This window comes from Equus przewalskii, chromosome 11, assembly GCF_037783145.1.
Source record: "Equus przewalskii isolate Varuska chromosome 11, EquPr2, whole genome shotgun sequence".
Lineage (NCBI taxonomy): Eukaryota > Metazoa > Chordata > Mammalia > Perissodactyla > Equidae > Equus > Equus przewalskii.
In genome coordinates this window covers 24972928-24995267 of record NC_091841.1, presented here as the reverse complement: position 1 = coordinate 24995267, position 22340 = coordinate 24972928, and the positions used below count along the sequence as shown (strand labels likewise).

The 22340-nt window shown below is 36.9% G+C and overlaps 1 pseudogene; it reads right to left on the bottom strand.

Moving 5' to 3' along the window:
* Positions 1–4017: 4017 nt before the first annotated feature.
* Positions 4018–22340, bottom strand: part of LOC103566114 (organic anion transporter 7-like) — a 34078-nt pseudogene continuing 15755 nt past the window's right edge.

Genomic DNA, 22340 nt, shown 5'->3' with positions numbered 1-22340 from the left:
ATTAACATATAGTATCAGTAGTGTAGTTCTGTAAAACTGACCTTAATTTTCTTTCAACTGCTAAATCACAAAGGTACAAAGAAGGTATCCAAGTTTCTTCAAGATGGGATTTTGGGGCATATTTGCAGGATAATTCTGTTTCTAATATCTCAGTATGTACAATTATTTTGACATGAATAAAGAAAGTTTTGGGATTGACAAAAAGGACTGAAACATGCATTTACCTCCTGTTGGGATGTTTCTTTCCCTCTGGGTTATAGTTTCATTGTAACTTAGTGGAGGAGGCTACAGAAAAATTCCTATCAGGCTCTAAATATCAGTTTTCAATTTGGCAAAATTTCTGACCGTAAAGTTATTAAATCATTGTAAATATCTTGTCGGATTTCGGCCAGAACAAACAGTAAATATATCTGGCAGTATTGGATAACTTGATTAATTATAATTTTAGTTTCCCCTTGGGAAACTAAAGCAGCTTACCAGGATATTCCTCAGAGTCCCATCAACATCTTTTGGAGCCCATATGGTGTCCTTTTTCAAAGGTAGATTTGGGAGTATCTGTAAGGCCATTAACCTGGGCAGCTTTTGCTTATGGTCATGTAGTCTTTTCAGACTGGAAAAACAATTCATTCAGAAGGTTACTAGAATAAGTACTCAAGTAGGAGAGGATAGAGGAGGCAGTAGGAGTTAAGTCAGTGTTACATCAGCAGTATAGTCTTTCGTTTTAGGTAACTCTTACCTCTTTAATTTTTTATTACTCTTTTGCAATGAATCTTTAACTGTTGAATCTTGAAGGCTTTTCTAAGCTTTTGCATTGATTTTATCTAACTAGATTATTTCCCAGAATGACCATTGCAGTTCTACATTGTCTCTAGACAAATTTCACCATTTTTGAAGGAGTCTATGACTCCTGAGACCATAGTTCTTAGATGTAAAATAAACAGTTGTGCACGCAATTCTTTGAAACTTGACGATCTCATTTCTTTTATCTAAGGCTTTTGGGTTTCTCTGAGCCAAACTAATACCTAAGAGGGACTTGCTGTAGGGTTGGGAAGTGACAAGTGTTTTAACAGCCTTTAAATGTTTGACCCAAGCACACCCATTTTGCAACTTTTTCAGAGATTCCCATTACAAATTAGCCCTTATTTAATATTCACATGAGGCCTCTCACCAGACTCATTCCAGCCTAAATCATACTCAGTCTGATCTCAGTCCTAGTGTGGTTCTTAAATCAGACACAGTCCAACTCTTGCTGGTAACCACCACCAATTCCCATGGATTGTTGAGCTGAGAAAAAGGATTGAACCAGCAAACCCCAAACAATGGAGACTCCAGAGTGATTCCAAAAGTAATGGAGAACTACAGCTGCCACCAACAATTCCCAGCGTGGAATCTGGAGACTGAATCCAAACAAATAAGAAATTGTGGACTAAACTATCAGCAGTTCCCTATGTGAAATCCAAGGACAGAGCTAAGACCTGGGATTTTCCACCCAAGGAATTGTCATGTGAAAGATTAAGGGTTTGGCTCTTGGTAGAACCCTGTGCCAGCTCACTTGGATCTGGGCAGAATCCTCTGACAGCTCAATTGTCTCCAGGCAGAATTTTATGAACTCAATGGGCTCCAGGTAGAATCATCCACCAGCTACAGGTGACCTGCCCTGTAAAGGAAAGCCAATTAGTGTGCGAGCTAGAATATAAAAAGAGAGGAGAGCTAAAACTGAGAGGAACTAACCAATGGCCCTTAGAAATGATAAGAAAGACAGTGAACTCAAAATGGGGTTCATGGGGCATTATGCCTGTGTTTTGTGTTGTCCCCAAGTGCCATCAGAAGTTCACGTCAGTCCCACCACTCTCACCAAATCTGTTAAAAAACAAAATTTGAATGAGTAAATTTGTGGATATAATAGGCTTTATTAAGTGAGTCATAAATTGAGCAGCATCCCACTTAGCAACTAGAAGGGCACTCCTAGGGTTGGGAAATTGGAAGATTGGGAAAAGGGAAGATTTTGATAGAAAGGAGGATGGGGCAAGGAAGTCACTAGCAAAAGAAAGAAAGGACTGTTTTGGGCCAGGACGTCTTCTACTTTGTGGGGAAGAGACTGTCAGGGGTTTTATCATATAGATTACCTTCCTGGTGCAACTCTGGAAATTTCAGGTTGACTTAAAGGTCACATTCCTCGGGGGGTGGGGGGATGGCTGAAACTGTAATTAGGTTTTGGTTTGCTGTCATTGGGGCCATTTGGGCCTATTATTTTTTTGTAACACATCTAATTTTCCCTTTAAAGTGTACAATTCAGTGGGTTTTAGTTACCAAAGAGTTGTGGAACTAACACCACAGAATATCACTCATTACAGAACATCTTTATCACCACCAAAAAAACCAACTACAGGTGACAGAGGCTTCAATTTTCTCTAGTGAATTGGTATTTTTCCTCTTTGTGATATTGAAATTTATAATCAGAAATATATATTTAGGCTTCATCTCTATTTCTAGCGTAGGGTTCCTACAACACTTGGGATGTCCCAAGTGATGAGATCCACAAAGGTATCTTTTGTTATGTTAGTGAGGTGACTTTGGGACTGTGCCTAAGGATGGGGCTGGTGGCCAGGAGAACCATCCACGTGATTGGAGGGTTGGAACTTTCGGTCCCACCTTCTTCATCTCCAAGGAACAGAAAGAGGCTGGAAATTGAGTCAATTATCAGTGACCAATGATTTAATCTATTATGCCTACATAATGAAATTTCCACAAAAATCCAAAACGATTGAGTTTAAAGAGCTTCCAGTATGGTAACCAAATCCTCATCAGGAGGGTGACAGACCACAACTCCACAGCCACAGAAGCTCCTGTGCTTGGAACCCTCCTGGACCTCACCCTATGTATCTCTTCACCTGGCTATTCATTTGTATTCTTTATCATATCCTTTAATAAACTGGTAAATATAAGTAAACGTTTTCCTGAGTTCTGTGAGCTAGTCTAGCAAATTAATAGAAGCCAAGGAGGGGGTCATTGGAACCTCCAATCTATGGCTGGTGGGTCAGAAACACAGGGAATAACCCGGGCTTGCAACTGGTACCTGTCGTGGTGGGGAGGCAGCCTTGTGGGCCTGAGTCCTTAATCTGTGGGATATGATGGTAACTCTAGGTAGATAGTGTCATAATTGTATTACATTGTATAATTAAATTAAAGTGTCTCTTCTGCTGGGAACAGAGAGTTGGAGTCACATTGTCATCCCTCTTATTCATGGGAAGTGCCCATTTTATTAACTAAAAATTCAGTGTGCCTAGTTAAATTTGTATTCAAATAAACAGTGAATAACTCTTTAGTATATCTACATTCCATGCAATATTTGGGACATACTTATACTAAAATATTTGTTATTTATCAAAACTTTGAATTTAATGGGACATTCTGTATCTTATCCAGTTAGTACATAAAGATACAGAACTCTCAGATAAGTAGAAATTTCACACAAACAGTTGTTGATGCAATAACCAATAACCATTCTATAGAGAAAAGAAATAAGGTGAGTTTTACCTGAGCCAGAGCGATATTTATAACTTGGGGAGGACTTTTCCAGAAAGGAAGAAAACATTCTGGAGAAATATGGTTTTCAGTGCAGATTCGTATCTTTTTAGAACAAAGAACATACATTGAACACACCCAGGATACATTTTCATCAAAGTTTGAAAGAAGTATTTAGTTGCAAATTAGCAGGTCAACATGACCCTTATGTTTGGAAAGGGACTAATATGGGCATTACCAATAGGGCATAGGAGGGGAAGTAGGCATTCTTATCTTAAGAGAGTGCATTCTTTAATGGTTGAAACAGATGTACAATGAGTGTTTGATAGGCCATAAATCAGGCTTCTTTAGTTCAAGTAAAATCAATTTTGAACCCAAATAGTTACCCCATGTACGTCAATATGTGAAAATCTCCTGTGACAGTGAGTAATTTTCAGTGTAACTATGCACCATACAACATTTGGGATATTAGCATACAAAAATATTTGTTGTTTATCCAAAATTCATATTTAATTTAGTGTCCATGATGCTGTCTGCCAACCCTGTCTGTTCAGCTTCTGGAATTGCACAGATTAGTGGAGCACATGCTCGAGAGTTGGCCAAGGAACAAACAGAATTCGTGTGTCCTGATTCCATGTATCTTTCATTCCAGGATCCTCTAAGACTAAGAGAGTTCTTATACCTTGAAGACAGAAAGATGACAAATACTGGCACAGAAACCACCAGCTGGAGGGTGCGCCAGTCTTGAATGGCATAAGCCAAACCTCCTAGTATTACTTACCCAAAAGTATTGACACGGTTTGTCAGTGTCATTCCTATGGCTTGGAATCAGGGCACTGTCCATTCTACATCTGAAAGAAAACACACACAGGATTTTGACTTCAAACAAAGGTGTACTGTCATCATCAAAGTCAAGGTTTGGAAAATGTACTAGAAAAAAAGTGTTGACTTATTGAGCATAACGCTATTTAACATGATGTTCACGACAGAAAAGCCAGCCAAGAAGCACAATGAGCAGTCAATGAGGGAGGTTGGGGCAAACACTGGAGCAAACACCATCTGAGTATTATCCTTCTCCCAACCTGAGAAGCAGGTACAGGTTATATTAGGGAACAAGAACAACCTGTTGTAAAAATAAGTGTGAAAAAGAAGGTGCACTTTGAAATTTAGGAAATGTTTTCACAAGTGAAACTTTGCACTTAAAATGTTACAGAATCAACAGGTAACCAACAACAGATCTTCTCAGAAGCAACCCTCCCTGTTTGTAAACAGCTACTAAATACAACAAAGCTTCTTCTCTAATCTGTTACCAGTAGATCTTTGACCAATTGAAATAAAAGACAGGCTGCAATATTGGAAATTTTAACATGTCATAAATATTCCTTGTACTAGCACACATTTAGCATAGAGGAAATTCTGTATAGTGTCTAGAACACAGTGGATAGAAGTCTGTTTTTGGACTCCAGGACTGTGCAGGCTAGGGCTAAAGTGATGTGAAAGGTTTCCTTCTGTTACTGATTTCTAGTTTCATACCATTGTGGTCAGAACAGATACTTGATGTGATTTCAATCTTCTTAAATTTTCCAGGAGTTTTTTTGTTACCTAACATATGATCCATGCTGGAGAATATTCCATGTGCGCTTAGAAAGAATATGAATTCTGCTGCTGTTAGATGGAATGTTCTGTATATGTCTGTCCCCTACTATTATTATATTGTTGTCTATTTCTCCCTTCATATCTGTTAGTAAGTGCTTAATATATTTAGGTATTTCGATGTTTGGTGTACATATTATTTTCCAGTTTTATTAAGATATAGTTTGCATACAGCATTGTATAGGTTTAAGGTGTTCAGCATAAAGATTTGACTTACATATATTGTGAAATGATCGTCACAGTAAATTTAGCTATCTTCTATCATCTCAGATACAAAAGTAAGAAGACAAAATAATTTTTTCCTTCTGATGAAAACTTTTAGGATATACTCTGTTAACTTTCAAATATATCATACAGCAGTGTTAGCTGTAATCATCATGTTCTACTTATTTATCTTATATCTGGAAGTTTGTACCTTTTGACCACATTTTTAATCCTCCCTGTCTCTGGTCCCCACAAATCTGTTCTCTTCTTCTACGGGTTTGTGTTTTCTTTTTTTTTAATTCCACATTAATTGAGTTCATACAATATTTGTCTTTCTCTGTCTGACCTATTTCACTTGGCATAATGCCCTCAAGGTCCTTTTTTGTTGCTACAAATAGAAGGATTCCCTTCTTTTTTATGGCTAAGTTATGTATATAATCAACTTCTTTATCCATTAATTCATTGATCAATACTTAGGTTGTTTCCATGTCTTGGCTATTGTAAATAATGCTGCAATGAATATGGGAGTGCAGATATCTCTTCAACATAGTGTTTTTCTTTCCTTCAGACATATATCCAGAAGTGAAATTACTGGATCATATGGTAGTTCTATTTTTAATTTTTTGAGAAAACTTCATCCTGTTTTCCATAGTGTCTGTACCAATTTACAATGCTGCAAACAGTGCATAAGTGTTCCCTTTTCTCCACATCCTCTCCAACACTCATTATTTCTCATCTTGTTCACTATAGCCATTCTAACAGATGTGAGGAAATATCTCATCGTGGTTTTGATTCACTTTTCCCTAACGGTTAGTGATGTCGATCCCCTTTTCATGGGCCTGTTGGCCATCTGTATATCTTCTTTGGAAAAATGTCTATTCAAATTCTTTGTCAATTTTTAATTGGATTATTTGGCTTTTTGCTTTTGAGTTCTATGAGTTCTTTATATAGTTTGGATATTATCCCTCATCAAATGTATGATTTATAAATAATTCTTCTAATTCTGTAGGTTGTCTTTTTCATTTTCATGATAATTTTTTTGCTGTGCAGAAGCTTTTTAGTTTTATGTAGTCCCACTTGTTTATTTTTGCTTTTGTTGCTTGTGCTTCAGGTGTCATATATAAAAACTCATTGCTAAGACCCATGTCAAGGAGTTTTTTTCCTGTGCTCTTTTCTCACCTCGGGCCACAAATAGGATGGCCAGAATGGAGATTCCCAGCAGGAACAGGGAAAGAATCTGGCTTACTCTATGGCCAAGGTGACTCAATGCTAAAAGTACAACGTAAGTGCTTGGCATTTTGACTACACCAAAAAGAACCTGGAACAGGAAAATATTTTTCCCCTGGTGCTGGAGGTGGAGACTAAGGCCAAATAAGAGAATTAAAGTTGCAAATCTGTGGTGAAAGGAAGAGGAAACACAGATGTCATAAGGTTTTGATTGTCTTAGAAATGATGATATTGAGTCAGGAAGCCAGAGGTTAGTATCAAGAAAGAAGGTGTGATCTGACTTGTGGAATATTTGTGTGTTGATTATATTTTCTTATTTTCCATATTCTTGATGCTCTGGCATTTAGGGCCTTCATTCTGGAGAGTCTGCCTTTCCCATGGTTAGCTAATTCCTAAAGATAGCAAATGACTCCCCTGTGAGTGCACCTTTCATATACAAACTCTCAATCCAGAGCCCACACCCTCAACCATCTCCTTTATCAAACTCACACACCAAGCCAGTGTCTCCCCTCCCATAAATCAACCCAGGGCTAGGTGCTTGACAGCTACGGACCACCACTATAGCCCAGAATCCACTAAAATTATTCAAACTATCAAATCCTGAGCTTACTCAGAGTACCTATCCTCCTCTCCCATTCTTTCTCACAAGAACCCCAATAAAGTCTCTGGGACATGCTCTTTCTTTTCATTCTCTTCTGCCTGCGGACTGACACTGGTGTCTCTCACATGGCCCTGTCTGGTGTTTCATGCCTCCTGTTTCTAAGGATCTGTGAGTATAAACTTCTTTCATGGCAATCATTTCTGAGTCTGTGTGTCTTACCATACACGATTAAAACAGATCTTCAGTACACTTTAAATGCAACTTCATTGCAAGTTAATGACTTAAAAATTATCATATAATTATAGTATGATATGGGAGGTTACAGTTGTTGCTAAAAGTTTGGTAAGTGGAGAGCGTTTTTGTGGAGGACACATGAGGGGGTGTTCTAGGGTTTTAGAGTTTTTTCTATATCCTGATCTGGATGATGGTTCTATACTTACATATAGAAATATTCATTGAACTGTATATATTTGAGCACTTTAGTGTTTGTAATTTTACCTCAATTAAAATGAAAACAAACAAGTGAAGAAACTTAAAGCTGAAGTCTGTACTGTGATTTTTCTCAGCCTCATCTCCAGTGATGAGCCTAGTAGAATGATGTGACAACAAAACTCCTCATTACACAATTAGGTCTTTGCCAGTCTTTTCATAACCCTTTCACTACCTATAAACATAGCAATTATCATGTGGCTTTCTCATGTTTTATCTCAAATCTATCCCCAAGTATGTGGTATCACCTGAAATAACAAATAAAATCCAGTTTCCAATATTTTAATGTTTCTCATGCACTGTGTGAAGCTTACCTCAAGAAGGACAGTAAACAGATCCTTCATGTAGGTTGGTGTGTGGAACAAGTCTTACACAGAAGTTTTGGTGTGTTCTCTCTCCAGTTCCTCCTGCATGGTGCATGTCAAAACCTTCAAGAACAATAACAGCAAGCCGTTCAGTTGTTGCAGTGGTAGATATTGTGAACACCCAACAAAGGACAAGATATATGACTTTCATTTTTGTCCACTGGAAAATATAGCCATGGAAGATGAACACAATTAATGAGATAAAAACTTATGTAGTAAGCATTAAAAATAAAGCAAACTACATGGAGGAGAGAACTAATGAGGTCAAAGTAGAAAAAAACCTAGAAATTTTTCACATGGAGGAAGAGAGAAAACTAAGATTTTTTACATAAGAAATTCTTTGAGGGGCTGGCCTGGTGGCACAGCAGTTGGGTTCACATCTTCCACCTTGGCGGCCCAGGATTTGCCAGTGTGGGTCCCGGGTGTGGACATGGCACTGCTTGTCAAGCCATGCTGTGGCAGGCATCCCACATATAAAGTAGAGGAAGATGGGCACAGATGTTAGCTCAGGGCCAGTCTTCCTCAGCAAAAAGAGGAGGATTGGCAGCAGATGTTAGCTCAGGGCTAATCTTCCTCAAAAAAAAAAAAAAAAAGAAAGAAAGAAATTCTTTGAGAGATATCTGACTCAATAAGGAAAAGTAACATGAGGATTGTAAGTATCCCAGAATTAGAAGAGAGGGAAAAAAGAGCAGAGAGTTTATTCAAAGAAATGATAGTTGAGAACTTCCCAAACCTGGGGAAAGAACTAGATGTGCAAGTATGTAAGGTTAATAGAACTTCTAATTGCCTCAATGCAAAAAGACTTTCCCCCAGGCATATAATACTAAAACTGTAAAAGTCAATGACAAAGACCAAATATTAAGGGCAGCAAGTGAGAAGATAACCTACAAAGGAAGCCCCATCAGACTTTCAGCAGATTTCTCAGCAGAAACCCTAAAGCCTAGGAGAACGTGGAATGATATATTTAAAATGCTGGAAGAAAAAAACTACCAGCCAAGAATACTCTATACAGTGAAATTATTCTTCACATGCGACAGAGAAATAAAAGCTCTCCCAGACAAACAAAAACTGAAGGAGTTCATCACGACAAGACTGGCCTTACAAGAAATAATGAAAAGAGCATTCCTACCTGAAACAAAAAGGCAAAGGTTTGTAAAGCTTCGAGCAAGGGACAAATAGACAGAATCGGAAAATTACAGCTCTCTATCAGAATAGGTTAGTAAACACTTAATTATAACATAACAACTAAAGGGAAAGAAAGCGTCAAAAATAACTATAACCACTTCAATTTGGCTACAAACTCAAACACAAAAAAATAATTTGTGGCAATAAAAACATATACGGGGAACAGGAAATGGATGGAACCTGCATTGGATAATGGAGATAAGAGGCTATCACAAAAAAGACTATCTCATCTACAAGATCTTTTATACAAATTTTACAGTAATAACAAAACAAAAAATCAGAGCAGAGTCATAAATCATAAATAAAGAGAAAAATGAGAAAAAATCACAGAAAACCACCAAACTGAAATGGCAGACAGAAATACAAGGAAAAAGAAAAAATGGAAATATAGAACAACCAGAAAACAACAGATAAAATGGCAGTATTAACCTCTCATATATTAATAATCACTCTAAATGTAAATGGATTGATATCATCAATCAAAAGACACAGAGGGTCTAGATGGATTAAAAACAAGGATCCAAAATTATGCTACCTCCAGGACATCCATCTCAGCTCTAAAGACAGACATATGCTCAGAGTGAAGAAATAAAGGATGATACTCCAAGCAACTGGTGACCAAAAGAAAGCAGGTTTATACACTCTTATATAAGAGAAAAGAGATTTTAAGAGAAAAGATAAGAAGAGACAGAGATGGAGAGTATATATTTATAGAAGGGGAATTCCATCAAGAAGACATAACACTTATGAATATATATGCACCTAACACAGGAACACGAAAGTATATGAAGCAACTGTTAACAGACCTAAAGGGAGAAATTCACAGCAACACAATAATAGGTGGGAACCTTAACAACCCACTTACCTTAATGGATAGACCATCCAGACAGAAAATCAACAAGGAAACAACAGCCTTAAATGAAACACTAGAATAGATGGGTTTGATAGATATATATAGGATATTTTATCCCAAAACAGCAGAATACACGTTCATTTCAAGTTCATGAGGAACACTCTCAAGGATACACCATATGTTGGCAAAAAAAACAAGCCTCAATAAATTTAAGAAGATTGAAATCATATCAAGTTTGGATCACAATGGTATGAAACTAGAAGTCAACTACAAGAAAAAGCTGGAAAGTCACAAATATGTGGAGACAGAAAAACGTGCTACTGAACAACTACTGAATTAATGAAGACATTGAAGGAAAAATAAAAAAATACCTAAAGACAAATAAATGAAAACACAACTTACCAAAACTTACCAGATGCAGCAAAAGTGGTACTAAGAGGGAAGTCCATAGCAATACAAGCCTACCTCAAGAAACACAAAAAATCTCAAATAAAGAATCTTACACTATATCTGAGAGAACTAGAAAAGAAGAACAAACAAAGCCCAAAGTCAATAGAGGGAAGGAAATATAAAAATAAGAGTAGAAATAAATGAAATAGAGACTAAAAAAACAATAGAAAGGATCAATGAAACTAAGATCTGGTTCTTTGAAAAGATAAATGAAATTGATAAACTGTTAGTCAGACACTAAGAACAAAAGAGAGAAGACTCAAATGAGTAAAATTAGAAATGAAAGAAGAGAAATTACAATGGACACCACAGAAATAGAAAGGAGTATAAGAGAATACTATGAAAAGCTATGCACTAACAAACTGAATAACCTAGAAGAAATGGATAAATTCTTACAATGATACAACTTCCCAAAACTGAATCAAGAAGAAATAGAGAATCTGAATAGACCAATCACAGGTAAAGAGATTGAAACACTAATCAAAATCCTCCCCAAAATCAAACGTCCAGGACTAGACAGCTTCTGTGGTGAATTCTACCAAAGAGTCAAAGAGCATTTAATAACCATCCTCAAGTTCTCCCAAAAAATTGAAAAGGAAGGGAACCTTCCTAACTCATTTTACAAGGCCAACATTACCCCAGGACAAAAACTAGGAAAGGAAAACACAAAGAGGAAAATTGCAGACCAACATCTCTGATGAACTTACATGCAAAAGTCATCAATAAAATATTAGCAAATCGAATACAGCAATACATTACAAGGATCATACACCACTATCAAGTGGGACATTTTCCAGTATTCAGGGATGGTTCCATGCTGGCACATTAATCAATGTGATACACCACATTAACAAAATGAAGAATAAAAATCACATGATCATCCCAATATTACAAAGAGAGAAAGCATTTGACAAGATTCAGCATCCATTTATGATAAAACTTCTCAATAAAATGGCTATAGAAGGAAAGCAAGTCAACATAATAAAGGCCATATATGACAAACCCACAGCTAACGTTATAATCAACAGTGAAAAACTGAAAGCAATTCCTCTGAGCACAGGAACAAGACAAGGATGCCCTCTCTTGCCAGTCTTATTCACCATAGTTTGAAAGCTTTAGCCATGGCAATTAGGCAAGAAAAAGAAATAAAAGGGATCAAAATTGGAAAGGAAGAAGTAAAACTGTCAGTATCTGCAGATGACATGTTTCTCTCTGTATAAAACTCTAAAGAAACCACAAAAAAAAAAACTGTTGGAAATAATCAACAAGTACAGTAAAGCTGCAGGGTACAAAATCAACATACAAAAATCAATGCATGTATACACTAATAACAAACATGCAGAGGAAGAAATCAAGAATACAATTCTATGTAGAATTGCCAAAAAAATAATAAAATATCTAGGAATATATTTAACCAAGGAGGTGAAAGACCTATAGACAGAAAGCTATAATACATTATTGAAAGAAATGGAAAGTATTCCATGCTCACGGATTGGGAGAATAAACATAGTTAAAATGTCCATGTTGTGTAAAGCAATCTACAGATTCAATGCAATCCCAATCAGAATTCTAATGTCAATCTTCATGCAAATAGGACAAAGAATCTTCAAATTTACATGGAACAACAAAAGATCCCAAATAGTCAAAGCAATCATGAGAAGAAAGATCAAAGTTGGAGGTATCACAATCCCTGAATTCAAAATATACTGCAAAATTATAGAATCAATAAAGCATGCACTGGCAGAAGCACACACACCCAGATAGATGGAAGAGAATTGAAAGCCCAGAGATAAATCCACATATCTGTGGACAGCTAGTTTTCAGAAAAGGAGCCAAGAACACACAATGGAGAAAAGAAAGCCTCCCCAATAAATTGTGTTTGGAAAACTGGACACCAATGTGAAAAAGAAAGAAACTAGACCATTGTCTTACACCATACACAAAAATTAACCAAACACATTAAAGACTTACTTGAACCTATGACCTGAAACCAAAAGACTTCTTGAGAAAACATAGGCAATACACTCTTTGGCATTTGTTTAGCAGTATCTTTTGGAATATCACGTCTCCTCAGGCAGGGGAAACAAACAAACAAAAATAAACAAATGGGACTACCTCAGATTAAAAATCTTCTGCATGGCAAAGAAAATCACCAACAAAACAAAATGACAACCCACCAACTGGGAGAAAATATTTGCAAATCATATAAATGACAAAGGGATAATTTCCAAAATATATGAAGAGCTCATATAACTCAACAATAAAAACATGAGCAACCAAATAAAAAAATGAACAGAGGATATAAACAGGTGTGGAGGCATCCCAAGTGCACAACAATGGATGAATGGATAAAGAAGATGTGGTATACATATACAATGGAATACTACTCAGCCATAAAAAGGACAAAATAGTGCCTTTTGTGACAACACTGATGGACCTTCGGGGTGTTATGCTAAGCAAAATAAGTCAGATAGAGAAAGACATACACTATATGATTTCACTAATATGAGGGAGATAAACACATGTATGAGGAAAATAGATTAGTGGTTACCTGAGGGGAAGGAGGTGGGGGGAGGGCAAAAGGGGTTAATGGCATCTATATGTATGGTGATGAATAAAAAACTAGACTATTGGTGGTGAACACGATGCATTACAAACAGAAACTGATATATAGTAATGTACACCTGAAAGTCACACAATGTTTTATGCCAAAATGACCTCAATTTCACAAAAGAACTCCTCACGGTACAACTAGTTCCATGTTAGCCTTTTCATAACATTTCACTACCTCCAAACATAGTAATTATCTTTGTGGCTTCTTCATGTTTTATTTCAAATCTGTCCCTATAGCATGTTATATCTTTGAAGTGAGATATCGCCACTGTTTCATGTCTCCACTATTTTAACATTCCTCGTGCACTGTCTGAAGCCTACATCATAAAGACCAGTAAAGAGATCCTTTTCTGCAGATTGGGTGTGCGGAGCAAGTCACACACAGGTTTATTCTATGCTGTCTCCGGCTCCCCTGGCATGAAGGATCTCAAAAACTTCAACAACAAAAACAGCAAACTGTTTAGTTGTCACAAAATGGTAGACATTGTAAAGCCCCCAAAAGAGGACAAGATAGTTGACTTCCTTTCTTTCCTCTGGAAAATATAGCCATGGAAGATGCAATGACAGGTGTAAAAGTGGTATGAAAGATGAAATAGGGAGCTAAAGGGGCCTGCGGGAAATTTTACAGTGACAACGATGTTCTAACATGAGACTCAGTTTGGCTGCTGGGCATCAAATGGATGTGTCGGTTAGAGATTTTGATGAGGAAGCAAACTAAATGAAGAGTTGCTCCATTTAGAGTCCAAAGCTTCATTTATACCAGAAAAGCATGAAAATTCTGGCCAGTGAGCTTGGTTCTCAGCTGGCTTCTCTTAGTAGAAAAACAGTTATTTTCAAGAAGGAGAATAATTTTCTGAGAGCTTTTATTCTGGTTTTGGGGTCAGCGTCTTTAAGGGAAATCTTGGTGTATATTGTGCCTCCTTGATTGAGATGCCTAGAATTAAATATGAGGATGAAATCAGGGGAGATCATGATGTAGTGTGATTTATACCCAGGCTGTATAACCTGGCATTATACAATGGCTCTGCCACATACTAGGAATATGCCTTGAGGAAGGTAACAAGACATCTCCAAGCCTCAATTTCCTTGTCATTAAAAAGATGAATAAGAATAAGAAGATGTGGCAACCTGCAGAATGGAGATGATATTTGCAAATCACATGTCTGATAACCATTTAATATCCAAAATGTATACAGAACTCATACAAGAAATAATAGTATGATTAAAATGGGCAGATGATATAAACACACATTTTTCTGAAGAAGATATACAGAAGGCCAACAGGTACATGAAAATGTGCTCAACATCACTAATCATACAGGAAATGCAAATCAAAACTACAATGAGATAACACCTCACACCTGTTAGAATGGCTACCCTCAAAAAGGCAAGAAATAAGCCTTGGTGAGTATATGGAGAAAAAGGAATGCTTGTGCACAGTGGGTGGGAATGTAAATTAAGGCAGCCACCATGGAAAACAGTATGGAACTTCCTCAATAAATTAAAAATAGAACCACTATAAGATCCACTAATTCCACTTCTGGTTATTTATCTGAAGAAAATGAAAACACTAACTTCAAAAGATATATGCACCCCCATGTTCATTGCACCATTATTTATAACAGCCAAAATATAGAAACAACTAAGTATCCATCGATGGATGAATGTATAAAGAAAATGTGGTATATATACAATGGAATATTATTTAGTGATAAAAAATAAATCTTTCCATTTGAGATAACATGGATGGACCTTGAGGACATTGTACTAAGTGAAATAAGTCAAGTAGAGAAAGACAAATACCATATGACCTCACGTATACGTGGAATCTAAAACAAAACAACACAAAACACAACCAAGTTCATAGATACCAAGAACAGATTACTTGTTGCCAGAGGTGGAGAGTCGGGGGGCGGGGGTTGGTGAGCAAAATGGGTGAAGGGAGTCAAACGTCAAGAACTTCCAATTTTAAAATATATAAGACATGCGGATGTAGTGTACAACATAACGACCATAGTTAATAATATTGTACTTTATATTTGAAAATTGCTAAGAGAGTAAATCTTAAAATTCCTCATTACAAGCAAACTAAATTTTGTAACTATATATCGTGACAGATGATAACTAGCCTTATTGTGGTGAACATTTTAGAATATTTACAAATATCAAATCAGTATGTTGTACACCTGAAACTAAAATAATGTTGTATGTTGATTATACATCAAAAAAAAGAAGAAAATGTAAAAGAATTAGGATCACGAGAAGTAGGAGAAAAAAATGTCTCCCTCACAAGGATTTCCAAGGCATGCATGAGGTCACAAATGTGCGTATAGAATTATATGTAGTCCAGATCAGGCAGTTATTGATTTATTAATTATTCAAATAATATTAGCTCCATTCTCTTACCATCTATACAAATGAACCAATACCATGAAGCTCATTACAGAAAATTCCACGATGAAGGGAATTCAGAGAAATGAAAGGCCACTCTTCCTGGAGATCTGGAGCAATCAACAGATTGATACTGACATAAAGTGGCGCAGCTTTAAGTTAGAAGAACTGTCTGGAGCAGTTGTATTTGGCAATCTATCAGATGGAATTTTAAACAGGAGTAAGACCACAAGTTTCTGAATTATCTTTATAAAATTAAAAAAAATCAAATTCCACCAGATGTGCCATTGTATGTTTCCAGAAATGTTTTATTCCTCTTCTTTGAACGGCTAACTTCTAATCTTCTCCTTTGTCAATAAAAGGTAGATTTTTTTTCCTTCTATCCATTAGCATTCTTTACATTCTGTTATCTTTTTAAATATTTGGATTTAAAAATGTCTATGAATTTTTCTCTCTCATATTAATGTAAAAGCTCTTTAAATGCTAGAACTCTGATTTATTCTGTTATTCATGATCTAGTGCCATGCATGGCACAATATAATATTTCGGTAAGTACTTTATATGTATAGATGTGCATGACATGAAGAATGATTCAACTAATTATGCAAGACAAAATTTGCCTCCCTTATCTGAGATGGAAAACAAGAATGAGAAAGACTTCTCTGAGGCATTTCCACTCAGTCATGCTCTTGAAACTTGTAATAAGGATCGTGTAAACTCCACACAACTTGGATTTGGACTGTTGTGGTCACTGCCGTATTTCCAGGGATAGGAAGAAACCTGCCACAGGTCAGCACTCACTAAATATCGCATGAAAGAAAGTGCACGGGTGAATGAACAAATAGGAGAACCTCTTTATTCTCTAGTCACTAATCATGGTCACTAATCCTTCTAGTGACCCTACTGCTCTGAAAAATGGTCATCAGAACATTAATCTGAAGGGAATGGATTACTTATTACTTTCTCTTACACAGAGTGAGAACCATATACAATCTTCTTTTAAAATAATTTTTATTTAATTACTTTTTAAGGTGACATTCGTTTATAACATTATATAAATTTCAGGTAAACGTCATTATATTGTGACTTATATGTAGACCACATTGTGTTCACTACCCAAAGTCTAATTGCCATCCATCTCCACACCTATGTGCCTTTTCACTCCTTTCGCCTTCCCACCACCCTGTTCCCTGCTAGTAACCACAAAACTATTCTCTATGTCATCTGTGTTTGGAGTTCTTGTTTTTTAATATCTAACATATGAGTGAAATCATACAGTATTTGGCCTTCTGTGTCTGACTTATTTCGCTTAACATAATTTTAACCTCAAGGTCCATCCATGTTGTCGCAAATGGCAAGATTTCATCTTTTTATGGCTGAGTAGTGTTCTATTGTGTGTATATTCATGTTATACATGTTGTACATGTGATATATATCACATCTTCTTTACCCGTTCATCCTTTTATGGCACTTAGGTTACTTCCAAGTCTTGGCTATTGTTAATAATGCTGCAATGAAGATAGGGGTGCATATATCTTTTCAAATTAATGTTTTCGTGTTCTTTGGATAAATACCTAGAAGAGGAATAAATGAATCATATGGTACTTCTATTTTTAATTTTTTGAGAAATCTCCATACTCTTTTCCATAGTGGTTGTACCAGTTTACATTGTCAACAGAAGTGTATGAAAGTTCCCTTTTCTCCACATCCTCTCCAACACTTGTTATTTCTTGTCCTTTGAGTAATAGCCATTCTCATGGGTGTAAAGTAATATCTCATTGAAATTTTAATTTGCATTTCCTCTATAATTACTGATATTGAACATCTTTTCATATGTCACATGGCTATTTGTATATCTTATTTGGAAAAATGTATATTTATAACCTCTGCCCCTTTTTAAATTGGGTTGTTTGTTTTCTCAGTGTTGAGTTATATAAGTTTTTAAATATATTTTGGATATTAATTCCTCATAGATATATGAGGTGCAAATATCTTCTCTCAGTGTTAGATTGTCTTTTCACTTTGGTTATTGCTTCCTTTGCTGTGCAGAAGCTTTTTAGTTTGATGTAGTCCCATTTGTTTATTTTTTCTTTTATTCCTCTTGTCTGAGGAGATATGATATTTGAAAAGATATTGCTAAGACTGATGTCAAAGAATGTACTGTCTATATTTTTCTCATATATTTCATTGTTTCAAGTCATACATTCAAGTTTTTAACCCATTTTGAGTTAATTTTTGTGTACGGTGTAAGATACTGGTCTACTTTCATTGTTTTCCATTTGGCTGTCCAGTTTTTCAAACACCATTTATCGAGGAGACTCCTTTCTTCGTTGTATGTTATTGGCTTTTTGGTCAAAAATTAAGTGTCTGTAGATTTGTAGGTTTATTTCTGGGCTCTCACTTCTGTTTCATTGATATGTGTATGTGTTTTTCTGCCAGTACCATGTTGTTTTGATTACTATAGTTTTGTATTACACGTTGAAATTGGGGAGTTTGATACCTTCAACTTTGTTCTTTTGTTCTTTTTCAGGATTGCTTTGGCTGTTCAAAATTGTTTGTTGTTCCACGTAGAATTTAGGATTCTCTTTTCTATTTCAGTGAAAAATGTCATTGGGACATTGACAGGTATTGCACTGAATCTGTTGATTGCTTTAGGAAGAATGGATATTTTAGGTATGTCAATTCTTCCAGTCTATGAGCATGGAATATCTTTCCATTTCTTTGTGTCTTCTTCGAATTCTTTCAACAAGGTTTTATAGGTTTCAGGGTACATGTCTCTCACCTCCTTAGTTAAATTTATTCCTAGGTATTTTATTCTTTTTGTTCCAATTGAAAATGTAATTGTATTCTTGATTTTTCTTTCTGCTACTTCATTGTTTGTGTTAGAAAGGCAACTGATTTTTGTATGTTGATTTTGAACCCTGCAACTTTACTGTATTCTTTTATCATTTCTAATAGTTTTTTGATGGATTCTTCAGTGTTTTATATAATATTTAAAAAGTAAGCTGTTCAGATCCTTTCCTTCCATATCCATTTTATTCAGAGTTTTTATCGTAAATAGATGTTGTTTCTTGTTGAATGCTTTCTTGGCTTCTATTGAAATGTCCTTATGATTTTTATTTTTCATTTTCTTTAATGTAGTGTATCACTGATAAATATTCAGATGTTGATCCATTTTTGCATTCCTAGAATTAATCCCACTTTATCATGGTGTATGATCCTTTTAATGTATTGTTGTATTCGATTTGCTAATATTTTTTTGAGGATTTTTGCATCTATTCATCAGTGATATTGGCCTGTAATTTTATTTTTTTGTGCTGTCCTTGTCTGGTTTTGGTATCAACATAATGTTGGCCTCATAGACTAGTTAGGAAGCATCTCCTCCATTTCAATTTCTTGGAAGAATGAGAGGGATAGGTATTAAATCTTCTTTTAATATTTGATATAATTTAACAGGGAAGCTGCCTGGTCCTGGACTTTTTTTGTGGGGGTGTTGATTACTGTTTGTTATCAGTCTATTCAGATTGTCTATTCTTCTTGATTCAGTTTGGAAGATTGTATAATTCTAGGAATTTATCCATTTCTTCTAGATTACCCAATTTGTTGGTGTATAAATTTCCATAGTTTCTCTTATAATCCTTTGTATTTCAGTGGTATGTGTTGCAGTTTCTCCTTTTTTCTTCTTTAATTTTCTTTGCGCATTCTCTATTTTTTCTTTGTGAATCTACAATTTTTGTAATTGTTCATACTCGGTGCTTTCTGCCTCCATTGAGTAAAACGGGTGTTCAATACTTTCGGCAACAGTATGCCAATTTTTAATTTTAACCCAAACGATGTTGACACTCATTCAGAATCAGTACAGTGAGGTCAGAAGACACATAACCACTCCTGAGACCTTCCCTTGCATTCCTTTTGTGAATACTGACTAATATGGATGTCAAGTCACGTCTTCTCTACATCCAAAATCCAACTCTCATCCTCCTCAACTCCAGGGTTAGGGTGTCTCCAGCATCCTTCTTTCCATTTCTGTGGGCAGCTTTTCTGAGTTCCTTCAAGCCCTCTTCAGGTTTGTTGATGATAAGCCACCGAGCAGACTCTGCCAGCCATCTGATCAAAGAACAGAACAGAGGTGCAGTTAACTCTCATTTGCCCATTTTACATATTACCTTTGTCCAGAGATGGGAAGGAGTTTGGACTATGCCATCCAAAATATGCTGTTTTGATATATTGATTATTTGAGCTGAAGGCACTTGAGAAACAGCAGATGCAGGAAGAGCTCTCTATCCTCCACTTTTTACCTAAAAGTAGGTCATAAAACTTCCCATGAAAAGATGCCCTTCTTGCACCAGGAAGAGAAGAATCTTCTTATCACCAAGACTGGGGGCTGACACCAAAAAGGACCTGTACAAACACACTTACTGAAATGACTTATTTTACCTTAGTTTCCCCGTATATTTCCTAGCCATAGTCCCACAAATTCTTGCCCCTAGTCCAAGCCACTTTGTCATGTCACATCTCCACAACTTATAGTTTTTATGTGTGTGTAAAAATGTATATAAGCTTTCAGGTCTAATGGCTTCTTTGGGTCTTAATTTTTCTTCTGAAGACTCACATGAACATATAAAATATTAGATAAATTTACATGCATTTCTCCTGTTAATTATCTTATGTCAGTTTAATTCTTAAGCCATCCACAGAACCTAGGAGGGTAGAATATAAGTTTTTCCTCCCCTGCTCGTGCCTTTCCCCTCCACTGGTATTAAATGATACCCACCATTGTTTAGTTATCCCAGAAAATATAAATTTACTTTTTCTTGTACCATAACTAGGAAAGTATGAGGATGACATCTTAATGCAGTGCACTTTCACTAGTGGGAACACAGACTTGGAGTCATATTGGCTTCCCTCTTATTCAGGGTAAATGCCAATATCAGCATCTAAAAATGGTGTGCCTACTTAAACTTGTAGTCGATAAACAGTAAATAACTCTTTAACTATGTTCCATGCAATATTTGGGACATACTTGTACTAGACTATTGCTTGTTATTTATCCAAAAGTTGAATTTGACGGGACATTCTATACTTTGTCTACTTAGCACATAAAAATACAGAACTCTCAGATACATAGAAATTTCACAAAAATGATGAATAATTTTCAGTGTAACAATGCACCATGTGACCTTTGGGATATTATTATACAAAAATATTTGTTGATTATCTGAAATTCAAATTTAACTTAGTGTCCATGATGTAATCTGGCAATGCTGTCTGTTCATCTTCTGGAGTTACATATATTAGTAGAGCACGTGATCAAGTGTTGACCAAGGACAAAACAGAATTCATGTGTCCTGACTCCATGCATCTTTCATTCCAGAATCCTCTAAGACTAAGAGAGCTTATACCTTGAAGACTGAAAGATGACAAATACTGGCACAGAAACCACCAGCTGGAGGGTGTGCCAGTCTTGAATGGCATAAACCAGACCTCCTGATGTCATCTGTCTGATACCACTCACACAGGTGTTCACTGTCGTTCCCATGGCTTGGAATGGGGGCATTGTCCATTTTGCACCTGAAAGAAGACACAAACAGGATTTTGACTTTAAACAAAGGTGGAATGTCAACATCAAAGTCAAGGCTTGGAAAATGTACAAGATCAAAGTGTTGACTTACTGAGCATAGTACAATTTACCGTGATGGTCACGACAGAAAGGCCAGCCAAGAAGTATAGCAAGCAGTCAAGGAGCAAGATGGGAGCAAACGCCACACAGGTGTCAGCAACGGTGAACTGGTGCAAACACCATCTGAACGTTAACCTCCTGCCAATACTGAGAAACAGGTAAGATTTAGGTGATAGAACAAGAACAACCTATTGTAAAAATATGGGTGAAAAATAAGTGACATTTTAAAGTCTAGGGAATGTTTTCACAAGTGTCAGTGCACTCCTTGTACTGCTTGTGCCTCCGAGCATACTGGTGCCCTGCTGCTTACAATGTTTCTTCAGTCTCGGGTGTTGCCTGCCGGGTCACCAGGCTGCAAGCACCTCTGCTGCTTCTGGGGTCACCTGGGTCTCATGGTTCCCCACTGGCTCTCTGTGGGTTTTCCACAGGCTCAGGTGCTGCTGCATCATGCACCACCCGTGCTGCTGCTTCTGGGTTATCTTGGCTGTGGGCAACACCACTGCTAGGGGCTGAGTCATGGGTGTTACTGCCTCTGCCAGGGGTCATGAGTCTTGTATAAGTCACCAGCTGCTGATAAGGCTGGTGTTGGGGGTATTGCCACTTGTGGCTGGGTCAAAGGCTCTATTGTAATTTGTGAAATCTTAGGTCACAAGTGCTACCTGCCACTGCTGGGGGAGGGGGAGGGGGAGGGGCTCAGCCATGAGCTCTGCTCCTGATCCTGGAGACTCTGCCTCAAGAGCTGGTGCACTTTTGGAAACCTCAGGTCAGGGCATCATTGCCTCTGCTAGAGGTATTCACGTTTTGGATTGCCACCACTGTGGGAGAGGGAGGGAGCTGGGCCATAAGCACCGCTGTGTTTCTGAAATCATCACATCATAGGCACCCTCTGCTACCACTGAGAGAGGGAAAGGGGTAAACCAAGAATGTTTTTGCTGCTTCTGCAGCCTTGGTCTCTGGTGCCATTGCCTTTTTTGAAATCTCAGATCAGGACACCACCACCACTGCTGCGGGTATCTGCCTTTTGGAGCACTACTGCCACTGGAGGGGCAGGGTGCTGTTCCCCTAGCTCCATCACCTCCCAGAAGTCCAATCCACACACCTTCA